The following is a 5,179-nucleotide window of genomic DNA, read 5'->3' as shown; positions in this document are numbered from 1 at the left end:
TTACAAAAAGTGTTGTTAATTATTTTTAATCATATTCAGGTTACCACAAATTGTTTTTTCATTTAGTTGAACTTGAAATGTTTGTCAGTAAGTAAACAATTAGTATTGTACAGTCAGAAATATCAAGTTATTCTTAATACTGTAGACTTGCAATGTATAAGTTGTCCTAACAGTCATCTTAAGTAAGCTTTACTTAGTTTTTTTGAGGCAACGAGTTTCCTTAATTTTTTTGAGTTCTGGGAACTAACAAGGTTGTACAGTGTACTCAAAATGAGTAAGTTGCCCTAACTTGGTCATCTTACGTAAACTTGATCCAATTTTTTTGAGTTCTGGGAACAAATGAGCTTGTACAGAGTACTCAAAATAAATAAGTTGTCCTAATTTAGTCATTTTTAGCTAAGCTTTACTCAATTATTTTGAGGCAACGAGTTTCCTCAATTTTTTTGAGTTCTGGGAACTAATTCGATTTTACAGTGTGGTGTGTGTGTGTGCTTGTTTGCAGGTCATACTCCTGAAAACAGCAGCTCATCACTTGGTGCCTCTCCACAACCTCCTGAATCCTCACAATCTGTTTAACCTAAATCACCCTCAACCTCCAGCAGCAGCCATGGAGCAAGTTTCCAAAGGAATTGATGCAATCACTGGAGAGAGGAAAACGGCCAAGTCCACGCATGAGAAGAGAGATGGTTTCTGAGATGATGAAAAAAAAAAGCTCTAGGATAAGTAAAAGGAACTCTACTGAAGTTGCCAAAAAGATGGTGGCAAAATATCCAAAATCTCTGCAAGACATAATAGAGGGAGATGTGATTGGTCCAGGGTATCACTCTCTAGTCAAGCAATTGGAGTACAGAATTGACAATGTGAAGTGATCTACGACCCCAAAAATAAGAAAACGAAAGCATCATACTGATGAGTCTGACACCGAGTCTGTCCCTCCAGAACAGAGAGCAGCAATCCCTTGGAGAAACTACAGAGAGCCAGCAACTGAAAAAAGACAAACTTAAGATGATGTTTCAGAAAACTGATGCAAATAGAATAGAATAGAATAGAATAGAATGCCTTTATTGTCACTATACAGTTGTACAATGAGATACAGAGCATCTCCTACTCAGTGTAAACATGCTGGGGGGGGGGGTACAGTTCTGCAGCGCTATGTACATATGGACAGTATTAACATAGGGAAAAACATATATATATATATATATATATATATATAAAATGTACAATATACAAGCCGTAAGTAATATGTAATAAATAGTGTTATGTATATACAGTTGAGTTATTGCACATGGAATTGGTATAAATAGAGTTATGTATATACAGTTGAGTTATTGCACATAGAATTGGTATAAATAGTGTTATGTATATACAGTTGAGTTGTTGCACATAGAATTGGTATTGCACAGTGGTGGTCCATAGAGGAAGTGGGAAGTGGGGGGGCTGTGTTATCTGTGCATGTGTGAGTTCAGGGTGGTTATCGCTTTGGGGAAGAAACTGTTTTTTAGTCTGTGGGTTTTTGTGTTGATGCACCTGTAGCGCTTCCCTGAGGGAAGCAGGCTGAACATGTTGAAGCCAGGGTGGGAGCTGTCCTTGATAATGTTTGCTGCTCTGGTGAGGCAGCGGGAGGAATAAATGTCCATCAGGGAGGGGAGAGGGCAGCCGATGATCTTTTGTGCTGTCTTGACCACACTCTGAAGCCTCACTCTATCTGCTTTGGTGCAGCTGCCGTACCATACCGTGATGCAGTAGGTTAGCAGGCTCTCAATGGACGAGCGGTAGAAGGTCAGCAGCAGGTTGGAGTTCAGCTTGTACTTCCTGAGGACTCTCAGGAAGTGCAGCCACTGTTGGGCCTTCTTGATGACTGCTGAGATGTTTCCTGTCCAGGAGATGTCAGCAGAGATGAGGACACCAAGGAACCGGAAAGTGTGGACCCTCTCCACACACTCCCCGTTGATGTAGAGGGGGGCCAAGTCGGTGCTGTGTCTCCTGAAGTCAACAATGAGCTCTTTGGTTTTCTTGGTGTTCAGTGCCAGGTTGTTTTCTGAACACCATGCTGCCAGCTTCAGGACTTCCTCTCTGTACTCTGCCTCGTCTCCCTTCGAGATGAGTCCGACTACCGTGGTGTCATCAGCAAACTTGATGATGAGAGTGTTGTTGTGGGTCGAACTGCAGTCGTGGGTGTAGAGAGAATACAAGAGGGGGCTCAGCACACAGCCCTGTGGGGAGCCGGTGCTCAGTGTGCGAGTGGAGGAGAGATGAGGGCCGAGTCTTACAGTCTGGGGCCGGTTTGTGAGGAAATCCTTTATCCAGGCACATGTGAGAGGAGGGAGGCCAAGAGTGACCAGTTTGGTGATGAGGATGTCCGGGATGATTGTATTAAAGGCTGAGCTGTAGTCCACAAAGAGCATTCGGACGTAGCTTTGCCGCTGCTCTAGGTGACTCAGCACAGCGTGGAGGGCTGTGGCGATGGCGTCTTCTGTGGATCTGTTTGCACGGTATGCAAACTGGTGGGGGTCGAATTCTGGGGGGAGGTAATCCTTGATGTGCTGAAGGGCTAGTCTCTCAAAGCATTTCATGATTACCGGTGTGACGGCCACAGGGCGGTAATCATTCAGGCTGGAGATGGGAGACTTCTTCGGCACTGGGATGATTGTGGCTGATTTTAGACAGGATGGGATGGCTGCCTGATCCAGTGAGAGGTTGAAGAGTCTGGTGAAGATGAGGGTGAGCTGGTGTGCGCATGCTCTTAGTACCTTGCCAGGTACTCCATCTGGACCGGCCGCCTTCCTGGGGTTCACTGCTAGGAGCACACGTCTGACATCGTGCTCTGTTACAGTGAGTGGAGCGGTGCAGGAACCAGGTGAGGATGAGGATGGGAGCAGGGCTGAAGCAGATGAGTGTTGCTGTTGTGGTGTTTCAAAGCGGGCGAAGAAGCTGTTTATTTCCTCTGCCAGCTGCCCACTCGGGTTTTCTGTTTTCGCAGTGCTGCCTCTGTGGTTGATGATGTCTTGCATTCCCTGCCACACCTCTCGTGTATTGTTGCTGGACAGGTGGGACTCGATGTTCCTTTTGTGGTCTGACTTGGCTTTTTTAATCCCTCTTTTCAGGTCAGCTCGAGCAGCCCTGTACAGAGCTCTGTCACCTGACCTGAAGGCGGCATCACGGGCTTTGAGGAGTGAGCGGACCTCGCTGGTCATCCAGGGTTTTTGATTTGGGAAAACCCGAATGCTTTTGTCCACTGTCACATTTGCAGTACAGAACTTGATGTAGTCCAGTACTGATCCTGTGAATGTTTCTAGGTCCTGGTGTTCAAATATGTCCCAGTCTGTCTCTGTGAAGCGAGACATGTGAAGCGAGAATCCTGAAGAAGTCAAAAATCTAATTAAACTGACTTTCTACACACAGCGTAAACAAGTCAACCAGGGAAAAAATATAAAATACCTCATGGACGAATGGCCATTTTGGTTTAGAGAACTTGGCATGGCAGTCCACTTCAAGGAACTCACTGGAATTGGACTTAAAGAAACTTTGATACGCAACGTGGATCTGAAGGGGGAACCGCTCCTGAACTACATGAATACTGTCTGTGCGAACAAGAACAAAAAGCTCCTACAGCCAAGCTTAAAGTGGTGAGGGGAGAGCTGACTGGTTGCTCTGAAGACGTCAAAGACATAGTGCTACTTCTGTTGTCCTACTTTGATGAGAAAGAAGATGTGATGTTCTGTTATGTGGAGGATACATGCCTGGCAGGGGAAGTACAGATGGACCAGCTTTACTTGACTCCCACAATTGTGGTGTGTGGCAAGTTATTATTTTTGGTCTCTCATTCTGTCTTATATTTTTCTGTTCCCTTTTTTTATTTTCATTGTATCTGGCAACAAATTTAAGTAGCCATAATCCATTTAAGGTTAGTCAAAGTGGCCTTCAAAGTACTTATATTTCTCTCCCCTAAACCCGCAGATATACTGATATCTGTACTGATCATATTTCTTATTTGCTTTTCAGGACGGTCCTGTTTTTTTTTCTAAACGGTTTATGCCGAGCGTGGACCGAAACATTGTACACGACAACATCACCTATTTCATTTCTGCCCTGTGTATGATGTTCGAGAGCTATTATTGCTTCAACATTCATTACCCATCACAGCTGGCATCAACCCTGGAGTTTCTGCAGAGGTACTTCTTTTTGGATTACTTTAGCGAGCACTTAACTGGAAAAAATAGTAGTTGTGAGTTTAGGGGACTTCATTTTGCCATTTAAATAGCTTTAAAGTAATTGTTGGAATAAAGAATTATTATTGAATATATTATATAATGTTAGTGATGCAAAGTTGTTCTCCATAAAATTTAACTAATCATCTGTTTTTCTTTTTTCCAAGATGTTTTTTGGAGAGGACGAACACATCCCGTCTTCACGTGAAGCCATGAGTCCTTACCTTGATACAGGAACTTTCAGATTATGAATGGTGTGATGTCTGAACATGGACTAAACACACTAAGAGTTATGTAAGGGGCCACACTCACAGCATGAAGGTTTATTTCAGCCCTTTATCAGGTCAGTTCTTCAAGCTTAAGAGGAACAGAAAAGTTTCAGACAATGTTATTCTGTTCTGTATGATTGTTGGTTACGTAATTCCTCGTTTGCATTCCTGTACCTTAATTTGAAAAGGATATATTTATATTAGTACAATTGTTCTATTTCGAAAAGGCAATACAGTAATTCTTATTGGCTGTTTAAAAATTCTTAAATTTATTGATTAAAAGTAGTGCCAGGGGTTCTGTCATTGTGTTTTTGTTTTTTTATTAACACACATTTTATTGAAACAATTTGTGTTTCAGACCGATGTAACAGTTCACTGTTTTTTAGATCAATAAATAATGAAATTGTAAATTGACTTGGCCTAAGTTTTTTAACATATTAACTCTTAAACTTATATCTAGCTTTGGTTTCCAATTTTAAATGCTTACATTTTGTACATTAGGTTACTGGCTTTAATATATTCATTTAGATTTTTTTCATCGACATAACATTTTAAAGCAATAAATTCATAGCGTTATTTCTATTTTCACTTTGTTAGAAGTCAGAACAGGGTTCTAACTCAACTTACAATGAAAATTTAAAAATAAGTTAGATGTTATCGTGACTGTAATGCATTAAAGTTGCAGACTTGCTAGAGGTA

The sequence above is a fragment of the Perissodus microlepis genome, chromosome 11 (genome assembly GCF_051167445.1).
Source record: "Perissodus microlepis isolate ML-2025 ecotype Zambia chromosome 11, ASM5116744v1, whole genome shotgun sequence".
Taxonomy (NCBI): Eukaryota; Metazoa; Chordata; class Actinopteri; order Cichliformes; family Cichlidae; genus Perissodus; species Perissodus microlepis.
Note: the sequence above shows the minus strand (reverse complement) of the source record.